Raw genomic sequence first — 11,268 nt, 5'->3', positions numbered from 1 at the left:
GCTCCTAAGTGGGAGGGTTTCCAGTTATGTTTTTCTAACAGCAGCTCAAAGCTTAAGCAGTTTCTGCATCCACAAGCCTGAAGCCCATGGATTTCAGGCATCTTGCATGGATGTTTTATAACTTAAATGGAAATCCTACCTGCAGTCTTAAATACATAAATATCTTCTGCCACTTGGCTCTACTGAAAAGCTTTCTGCTGATATAACACAACATTTCTTTAACAGAGGGATAACCATATTCCTAGTTTGCACATTTTCTATCAGCACATTGGTTATTGCAGCATTTTTCTACACCAGTCTCTTGGTGCCAGGTCACACATCAGCAGGATTTAAAGCCTTGGGCTTTTAAGGGGAGTTTTTGCCCAAGTTCCAAGTCAGAGCCAGCATCTGCAGTTTGGGCAATGTGCATCTCTGTGGGTGCTTGCAGCCCGCACCCCAGCACTGCAGGGGTTAATGGTGAGGGGACACTTCTCCCACGGGGCGCTGTCACTGCTCAGTCCCAGCCCAGAAGGCAGCAGGACTGTCCTTCAGCAGCCCAGGCGTTCCAGGGGCATTCCCAGTGCTCTCCAGGGCCGTCCCCTCACACCGTGGTCTCTGTTCTCTGAATGCTCCGGCTGCGCAGGTGCTGCTGGATCAGCCTCTTCTCTCATGTGTACCTGAGAGGGAGAAGGCATTGAAATAACCTCTGCAAACCTTCAGCCCAAATTCCAGCCAGCTGCTCACACGTGGGTCCATTCCCAACCTTTGTGGCCGTGGCCCACTTTCCCAATGCAGGCAAGTCTGGTATTTTCTAAATGTTTCCTGACACTTGGATTCAAGGTGATTATCAGCCCATCGTGCAGTAACAGATCTGTGGCTGCTGCAGCCTCTTGGTGCTCCTGGACTCAGGAGAGGCTCACAAATATGGCAGCTCCTCTGGCTTGTACCTGTGGGACAATCCCCCTTTTTGCCAGGGGCATTTCCATCACTCACCTCAAGTTTTAAGGGGACATCAGGCACTGATGTGGCTGAAATGCTACAGAACCAAAATGGTGCTGCATTTACCCTTTCCAAGGGAACAGCAGCAAGTACCGACCAAGCCAGTCAAAGGCCCAGAAAGCAAACAGCAAACAAAATAAAGAGAAGTTACCCTGAGGGTCCAAATTTTCTGAGGTCCCCAGTCTGTGTGTAGTCAGTGTTAATTACGGAATCTTTAAGAGCAGCAGGATAGGGAAAAGATTACAAACCCTCCCAATGCCTCCAGCCTTCCAATCACAGTGTTCCACCTGCACTCTGCTACATCCATATGTTCTCCTCATGAGCCAATTGTACAGATTGCCCTGGACTCTGTGACACCTCATTTTGTGTCTGTTTACCTTGTAGTTGTCTGTTGAATCTCCAGCTCCTCCTCTTCATTTATTCTGTGCAGAATGGATTCCAAGAAGGGAAGATGGAATGAAATGTACTGAGCCACCTACCAAGGAGAAGACAAGAAAGGCACTGCTGACTGTGGTCACTGAGGAAAACTCCATGAGCTTTGAGAAGTGAGGATATACATACATCACTGCTGATCTCTTCCACGTCCCCATCCATGAGAAAGGATTTGCCAACCTTCTCAGAGGGCCCCTGCAGCAGCCTGTGCAGCAAGGGAACATCTCTACTCCTCAGCTGCTTCTTTTCTGGAATGTATAAGCAGTGTCACAAAACACAGAACCAACCACAGGGGCTCCATCTACCACCTGCAGACATGAGCTTTTTTTCCTGACAAGGATTCCATACTGACTCGAGTGCAATGACCAGATACCCAACAGGTCCCTGATGTTGCGCTATTTAAAATACCTTCTCCCCCAGTTCCCTCCTATTCTCTCAGGTGTTCCCTTTAATAAAGATCAAATCTCCCTTTTCCTGGAAAAGTAAACTGCTATGGAAGTAACCTTTTTCCACTGACCAGTGAGTACTTTGAACTCAGCATATGCAATGCAAAGCTGTCAGCTGAAATACACACAATTATTCAGCTTTTCCTTTCCAGAGGAGACATCTCTGAAGGGTCCCTGAGAAGGCAAGATGTCACAGCACACACACAGTGCACAAACAAGGACAGAGGCCTGGCGCAAGTCCTGTTACTCCAAGGGACACATTCCACACACACACAGAATGATCAGAGCTGAAGTGCTCAGGCAGCAGTGGCTGGTTTACCTCCAGATGCATGGATAACCTAAAGTGCAAATTCATGAGGACTGTTTTCTAGCTGTGGAAAAAAAAAAATTCCATTCAGACTCACAGATATTCCCAGCACTTCCCTCTCAGCACATTTTCCCTGTGTGTCTCAGCTCAGAGATTTGGATCCTGTCTGTACAAGAGTTAAAGACAGTGGATCTGGATGAAGCTGTGCTGCCGCGTTCACTGTCCCTGTGCCAGCCCTCACCCTTGTGTTCCCATGTGCCCAAACCAGTAACACACTGCAAACCCAGATCTGTCCTGCCTGCTTTCCTTGCAGCATCCTTAACTGCTTCCTAGAGCTTATTCTCCCCTCACATGTAGATCTGCTGTTTGTGCTGCCACCAAGGTAAACCTCTGTGACCTACCCTCGTGCCTGACAGCCACATTCTGAAAACAGCACAGTTTTTGAACACTTGCTTTGCAGTGTATTCCCTACAACTCTACTCCCTGCTCTGTAATTCCCTTCCTTGTTACTCCTAGAAGTTGTTTTCCTTCCAAGACACTCACAAGTCTTACTAACCACACAAAGTAATTCTGCAAAAGTGAAGTCTCTAGACAAGTTAAATGGGAAGTTTAAGACCATTAAAGTATAAATTAAATACTAAGCAGCCATGGAAAATCAAGATATTTGAGAAATATGCAGCAGTAAGGGCAAAGCTACTTCTGACCACATACGACATTGTTGGTGGGAGATGGTTCCAAGGAACTTAAAAAAAAAAAAAAAAAAAAAAAAAAAAAAAAGTAGTTTCAGACAGCATGACACTGGCCTCGAGCAGTACTTGTAGCTGTAACCTTCCCATCTTTCCACACGCTTGGCTCAGAGAAAGCCCGCCCCAGACAGGCGCTGGGATAATCGCTGCTGTTCCAGGCGAGCCGCAGTTCCGGGGCTGTCCGCGGGAGGGCAGCACCGCCAGGGTTACAATTGTCCGTCTGGGGTTTTACACTCCATGCACTGTCCTCACCCAGACATTCCACACCTTTCCCGCAGTGCTGGGGGAGTGCACATGGGAATGAGCGCTTCCAGAACACGGCCACGCTTCCTCCTGCCGGCAGACTTACCTTAAACTTCCGAAGCGACTGCTCTGTCATTTGTCTGCTCCTCATCTCTGGCTGTTGATCCTTATTTTGGTTTCTGACCCAAAAGCCGGAGTGAAAACTGATATCTGGGAACAGGAACAGCCACACCACGGCCTGGGCCTGAGGCACACCTCACTGGGCAGGGCTCCCTGTCCCTCAGGTGACATAGCCAAGCCTAAAATTTCCTACCTCGTGGTTGTAGAAGTGGCCATTGATAGAGAACCTGTGAGTTTCCACTTCTGTCCTGGTGATGGTGGGGAGCTCGGTCCTCCTGCGCACCTTGGCATCGCTGCTGCTGCGGGGCAGGGTGGCACAGTCGAGCTCCTGCTCCCTCTGGACCTGAGAGTGCGACTTTCATAGCATGGATGACCTGGACAGAAGAGAACCACGCGTCCTGTGCAGCTGCCAGCACCCCCAGAGGAGGGAGGCTCTCAGTGAAGGGCTTCATTTACTGTTTACTATTTATTATTTTTGGGGGGGTGGAGCAGGAAAGGAACGAGGCAGAGGCATACGATGAAGAATAGGCTGCTTGCAGGGGTTGCAGTTTGCTGATTTGCTCCCTTGGGAATGATTTCTTGGATGAAAGCACAGCTCATTGCCACTGGCTGTTCACCAAGTCACCTGCAGAGCCCTAAGCAGCCCTAGGTGGGTGTTTCCCCAGCTTGCAGGGCATGTGGCACACAGCAAAGAGATTTCCCTTGGCTGGCAGGGAAGGGCTGATGGGTGTGAGAGGCCTTTTGCAGTGTCACAGAACAAAGAATTTTTGGTTAACCTGAGAGCACCGACACTGACTTTTCTCGAGGTCTGGCTGCTCCTCAGTAGATTTCAGTGTATCCCCACTGATTGATGGAGGTCATCAAAGTCTCCCCAGCGAGTCATTCCCCTGAAAGACACACACAGAGTTACCATTGACTGCTCCTCAGTAACTCAGTGGCTGCAGTTTATCCTGTGCCCAGGGGTCATGTCATACATTCCTATCCCTGCTCAACATACAGACTTCAGCATGGTCATTTTAGTTGAAGTCATAACACAATCATATTAAAATACTGTACGACCAGGGGTCCCAAATGTAACACATCCAATGTAAAACCTGTTGAACATCAACCAGGACACAACTTAAACAACTGGCAGTAATTCCTGATCTGTTTTACAGCAACATCCTGGATTAATCACGCTCAGACTACCAGGCAGGCACACAAAACACACATATTGTTGTTTAATAGTTACAGGACACAGGTCTGTTACACAGGTTGCACTTGTGCTGTCCAAACCAGCTGTGTATGAGAGCAGGAAGTTCCATCCAGCCTTTCAGATGTCAATATTTCCCTAAATCATTGCCTAAACTCTTCAGCATAAGGTCTTCATCCAGTTACTGCTCTGACTGAGAATAAACCAATTTGTAGTGCAATATTAAAAATGAATTTCATATGGATATGGATATGGATATGTAAGTATATATGTATTCCATTATGTATATGTAAGTATATTTGTATTCCCAACAATACTCAGCCACCCCCAATTTACATGCCAAACAAGATCTTGGTTGTATTGCACACATTTACCAAGTTCCTTTAAGATCAGACAGCCAAGCTGCTCTGCATACCTTAATGCATGTCAGGGCAGCCCCACATTTCTGGGATCATGAGTGAATGTTTACTTTAGCATACAGATTTCCACCAGCCAGAAGATTTTTAAGAACTGCCCTGCAGGCCACATGCACCCCACACCAGCAGACCTGATCAAGGTAAACTGAGAGCCAGATTTGCCTAAAACTCAGGTTCTTTCCTAGTTACTCCTGTCAAAATTCATCCCTGAATTTCAGCAGCCAGAGATGGGGAAGAAGACTTTACTGGAACTCCGCAGCTGCAAAGGTTGCAGAATTAAATCCCCAGTTCAGTTCCAACATGCCTCACATGCAACCGAAGACAATAAGTAATTAGAAAAATAAACTCTGCAATACTCAATTTATCAGGGAGTCATTCAGGGTGAACATTGGCTCTGCCTCTGTATTACAAGATTCAGAATCAGCTCATCAAATTTACCAACCAAGGCTGGGGAAACAATGTTCAAAACAAAGGAAAAGTACACTGAGTACCTGTATCAGCTGAGCACAACACATTCGGCTATAAAATGCCATTGGCAGGAGCTGGAACAGCTGGTCTCTGAGTGTTTTAAGAAGTTTTTACACCAAATTTTGCACAGACAAAGCCAGTATCCATTCCCTGACTTGAACTTCACCTGAGCAGCAATGGTTGCAGACTTCACATACCTGTAAGCTTGGACAGACAATCCCTCAGCACTACCCACCAGATTCTGGCTTCATGCTCCAGTGTGCACACCCACATGAGGCCTCTCAGGGGCTACCAGTATCAGGTGCACATGGAAACACAGGGGGATTGTTTGGTCTTTTCCTATACATTTATATACATCAATTTCCCAGTCCTTGTATAGAAATTGTCGGTTCCCATGAAAAAGAGCAGCCTCCTTCCAGCTCCTCAGGCTGAGGGCCAAACAAAGGTGCTACAAACACGCACCTTCCAGCCCAGCAGAGGCTGTTCTGTTCAAAGGCTCTGCTGTCCAGCAACCACCACAGCCTTTGGGGAATCTGGGATATCCAGGGCAGCCAGCCACAGCCATTGAAGCCACAGCATGAGCTATCTTGCATACCAGCCTCCCTAGGGAAGTCCATCCATTACCTTTTACTGGGGAAAAAACCCAAATTCTCTGTTGATTTCAGGGTTACAAAAGAGAGTATCTGCTTCTCATCCTGAATCTTTAATCTGATAGGATGCCGCACGCCCCAGAATATCGACAGGATTCCTTCAATGAAGGGGGTGCTTCCTTCCTGCTGGAGAAAAACAGGGAAATAGTCAGTGCTGCATAAAATAATCAACTAATAATAATCTGTCTCTCCTCAAAGTAACAGGACTACAATGAAATCTCTGAGGCTGACACAGCCCTGGAACAGATTACATGGAGGATGTGTAACATCAGTTTTGAGGAATTTCCAAAACAGCCAAAGCTGCAGGCTGACCTGATCGGTTCAGTAAACCAGTTCTGGTTTATTACATTAGATGGAACCTGTCGTGCAATAACAACACCACAGCGAGTGGAGCTGGAGTCCAGTGCTGGGAGAAGAAGAGAGCACTAATTTGTGATGTCCAGATTAGTGGAGTTTCTCACCCCTAAATCCTTACCTGATTATATGTCAGTTGCAGATTCTCTTGATCTGAATAGTAAGAGTTATAATTCTTCAGAAGAGAATTGAGCTACTCTCTAGAATAAAGATCACAATGAAAAAAAAATTTAACATCACTGTAAAATGCAGGTGGTATGTGACAGAGAACACCCCATAACTGTGCTACCCACTGCACCCCTGTATAGGTTTATTAATGATCCATACATCATTTTCTGAGAGAAAAGTTTTGCCAGGTTACTGGGTTGCTCATAAATTGCTTCTTTAAAGACCCAGAGGAAATTAATTAGTCAGCCTTACATGGCATTAATAATGCTGCCCCAGCATAGCTTGTACTTTGCACCTCTGTAGCAGTCATGAGGAGGATGCAAACAGAACAACATCCCCATGCACCAATGCTCCCCTGCCAAGAACAAGGAGCCATGGAGACAAAGCCAGCTGCAGCTCAGGCTATGGAGGGCTGAGCAATGACAGAATTATTGAAATGCATTTAGAGGCCATGAGAATGAAACACTTTTCCCAACACCATTTAAAGACGGCTCAGACTGTAATTCAAGCAAGCAATTCCCAGCAGCAGAGGTGGTTAACCATGGGGAACAACTGCAGGGAAGTGTACAAATCCATCCTTGTGGACTAAGGGTTACGATGGTTTCAGGTCCTGCCTCGCAGTGAGGTGTGAGGACACTGAGTTTGTTTCCAAATACTGCCTGTTACTTCCATGTTTGTGGGAGCTATTGGAACAGCAGACCCACAGATGGAGCACACAGCACCTGCAAACTCTGCAGCACACATTCCTTAGAGAGCTGCTGGAGCTGTTCACAACTCATGCACCATCAGAAACACTATTACAATTTCTCCACAAGTTTAAAATAAAGAAGTGCCTCTGAGAACTGGCAACCCAGCATGGGGACAGGCCCCAGGAATGTGGCTTTCCCCTGGGCCCAGGTGTGCACACACCAGAGAGGAACCAGGGACAGCCAGGGGGGCATGTAACACATCCAGGCTGTGCTTGGGGCAGAGGGCCAAGCAGAGATGAACGTGGAGAGCTTTCCCTGGCATTCCTATCACTCCCTCTCCACTTAATAAACAGGACAGTGTCCTGTTGCTTCAGACAGCCTTTTCCCATGGTGAGAAGGGAAAAGATCAACTGGGCTTTTACCTAGCAGGTAACATGAGGAGAGGGGCTGCAGCACTAAACTCAGGGTTCATTGCATTCCCTGCTAATTCTGTGGATGTAAATTATTTACTTTACATTACTGCAGTTCCACACACAAAAATATTTTTAACTAGCTTTATCAACTGGATCCTAAACAAGGATTTTCAACATTTAATTCTACTTAGTTTGTTCTTAAATCCTCAGAATACTGGTGGCAAAAGCCCTTCTTTGCACTGGGTTGAGATAGCTCATTCCAGGTTCTTTGTGTCTCTGTGAGGGACCACATTCAGGTCATCCCACCAAAAGGGAATGCAAGGAGGTTTGGATATGAATCAGAAGCAAGCCCAGCTCTGATCACAGAACTGGCTACAGACAAGCAAGATGAAGCACGCCTTGGCCTCGTACACAGGCAAGCTCAAGATGCAGCTCAGGATTACCAGGCAAGTAGGAGATCTGCAGTTCTGTCTGACAGATGTTGTGACAGACCTGCTGATCCTGCTCCAGAGGTGCTTCAAACTCAAGTCTCTGCACTTCACAGCATTTGGCAATCATTTATTGACAGCTGTTATCTCACAGGTTTTTTCCAAGTAGGAAGTTGAGAAGGTGAGCTCCTTGAAGATGGATTAGAAATGCTTAAGGACTTGGGGCACACTCTGAGGCTCACCTATTACTCTTAGTCCATGTTGACTGCAAAGGCAAATAAAGTCATGGACTAACAGCAGTTAGTGGTCTGGTAGGGGTCATCTCTGAAACAGGTTCTGTTTCTCAGAGCAAGCCCTCAAGATTTTCACAGAGTTTCTTGCCTTGTCTAGAAAAACTTGCCATTACCTTCCTCAGAAGTTTGCATAAGTAGTTCTTTCAGGTTTCAGCCTTGCATTAGTGCAACCAAGAGTGACAAACCACACAAACAACTAGAAAAGCCCTGAGGGAGAGATTATCAGCAGCTCATTCTGACTTGTTTGTCCTTGTGTAGTAGAAACATAGGAGATAAAAAACCATTTTCCTTCATTTTGCCCCAGAAGGGAATATGTGCACCAGCCCAGTTCCAGGAGTGGCTTTACTGTAACATATCTTCCTGCTGCCCTAACCTAGAGACAGATGCCATCTCTGCTGAATTTGGTGTCCGGAAAATCAGCTGCTGTTGTGACAACAGCCAAACACAGCCATTAACACAAACCAAAGTCAGGTAACTGGCAGAACAACTCAACAAAGCCCAAAAACATAACATGCACTGCAGATTCACCACTTTATCCAGTAGCAAAAGCAGGATACAAAGGAGCTGCAAGGTCAAGTGCCCCAGTGGTGAACCACAAGAGAGCCCAGACTGCTCTCTGGAAACACTAAACCAGGACAGCTCACCTGTGCTCTCTCCTGCCCAAGCCCTACACACAATCCCTGAATATTTATGGCAGTTTTGCTGGAGAGGCTGCAGTTCAGCCAGCCAAATCATCCCACAAGCTTTGGTCAGCTTGCCCCATCAGCAAGATTGCAGCATAGAACTGGAAGAGAAGCAGTGTAACAGCAGATTCAAGGCAGAGATGAGGGATGACAGCCTGGAAATTGCATTGGAAGCAAGCCTGAGTGCATATGGAATGTCAGTGGTTCTTGAAACACTTATTTCCCTTCATGCAAGGTGAAGAAAGTTTTAACCATAGTCATGCAGAAAGGTCTCAACTAGGATGCACATTTTACCACAGGAACAGGCAAGTACATAGAGGAATAAAGCCCCAGAGACTCTGGTACACTTGGTACATTTCCAAAGGCTTCTGCATGCCAAGTTCACACACATGAGTTACCTCTGACACAAAAGCACTGTGTCCCAAATTAACAGCAGCATAAAGGGAACAACACTTGAAGAGAAAGGGAGTGATGCATCTGCTGCCTGTGTGCTCTGGGCAAAGCCCTGACAGCCTTCCTTGGAAAGGGAGAAACCAGCATTGCCCAGGCCACACAGGAAAACATCAGGAGTCAGGAACAAATCTCTCCTCCAGCGCAATAAATTCCATTGCAGACCAATCCCTGGCTGAGTCCACAGGTAGTTTCTTTCCCATGGGAGGACAAAGAGCCACGGAAAGAGAAGAGAGAAGAGAGAAGAGAGAAGAGAGAAGAGAGGCTCCTTCCGGCTTCTGCACTCCTGTCACCAGGGAAAAAACAATTCCCTAAGAAAGGGGATGGAGCTAAAGGTCAGGTAGCTCAGAGTTTGGGGCAGCAGTAGGAAAAACTCCTCCCAGGGAGACTGAACTGTGGAAAAGCATCCCACCAATGAAGTTAGACTGCAATTTTGAGCTTTTTCTACAAGTAGGTGAAGGAGACACTTCCTCTGACCACAGCAGAGAGCTAGCAGCCTAAAAGTCTTTCTTAACAGATTCCCTGCCATCCAGGGCTGCCAAACCCCAAGCTGCAGACAAGCTGAGCTCAACTCTGGAACTTAGGGTCAATTCCAACAGATGTCCAAGGCAAGAAGGTCTTCTTCCCTAACTTGTAATTTTATTTCAGAATCCTCTAGAGGGGCTATTCTCCTTAAGGAACAAATCTCACAGACCCTAAGGCTTAATGCTCTGTTCTTTTGATTCCATGTGAAGGCCAGCTCTGCTCTGTAGACAGCTTAAACTAAGTGGTAGAGATTGCTGTGGCTACAGACTCAGCTGTCTACAGGATCCCCTGTCAAGGAATACATGTGGAATCACTTGAAAGAAAGCAGCAAACTCATTAAATATTCAGGGGTTTAATAATTTACCTGGTTACAAACTTCTCTTCATTGATGAAAACAGAAGGCAGATGTTGTGCCTTCATAGTCCCTTTCTTCATTTACTCAGAAGAGATGAATCTAAGCAAAAGGTGAAAAAAAAGTAAGTACATCCACTACTGCTACTACAAAAGATGGAAAGCTTTAGCTGGCTAAGTGACACAGGCTGGGACAGTCAAGCTGAGAGCTCACTACACCATATTTTGACTACTTCACACTTAGCCTTAATACCCAAGTATTTCCCACTCCTCAAAAAAAAACTCATAAGCCATTCCCATCAAGTGTATAACAGTAGCTTAAATCCTAAGCACTACATCTACCAGGACTTTCTCAAGCAGTTTTAGGACTTGTTCAACTCCAGGATTATGCTGGAGTTGTTAGCAGTCTGAGACAGCAGCCCAGCTACTGGCCAGATCCATGTCTCCACTATGGCCAGAGCATGACCACTGTGACACTGCCAAGCACCCCATCCAGATTCCTAAAACTAGGCAAGGGAAGGAGTGATGATGGTCAGCAGTGTCCTGCAGCACACCAAGGAAGCAAGTGGAATAGCAAAGAGAGAACAAGACAGTAATTTCAGGGAGGTAGCAATACAATTTACAGATTTACACACAGGAGTTCAAGCATATTATGCAGGCACCGAGCCAGAGCCATGAGATTTCAACAATGCATTCCTCAATAAACTTAATTATGGAGTCTAGGCTCCTTCCTTCACCCTCAGGTACTAGAATAAAAGGAAGACTGAGGAGTTAACTGAACAAGTGGCATCACACATGGCTGGGAAAAAAAAACCTCAGAGAATCCCATGAAAAGCAGTAACATCTCCAAAGACTGCACTGGAAGTTGATCATTCCATTTCCATTTCTCTTATTTGGACATGATGACAGAGGAATT

General features: G+C 46.3%; 1 pseudogene; it reads right to left on the bottom strand.

The window, feature by feature from the left end:
- Nucleotides 1-580: 580 nt before the first annotated feature.
- On the bottom strand, nucleotides 581-10,436 carry LOC128941873 (ras association domain-containing protein 6-like; annotated as a pseudogene).
- Between the last annotated feature and the right edge of the window lie 832 nt (nucleotides 10,437-11,268).

The sequence above is a fragment of the Melozone crissalis genome, unplaced genomic scaffold (genome assembly GCF_028551555.1).
Source record: "Melozone crissalis strain CALT ecotype California unplaced genomic scaffold, PUWL_Pcris_2 ptg000039l_1, whole genome shotgun sequence".
In the NCBI taxonomy this organism is placed as follows: Eukaryota; Metazoa; Chordata; class Aves; order Passeriformes; family Passerellidae; genus Melozone; species Melozone crissalis.
This window is presented reverse-complemented; position numbering and strand designations above follow the sequence as displayed.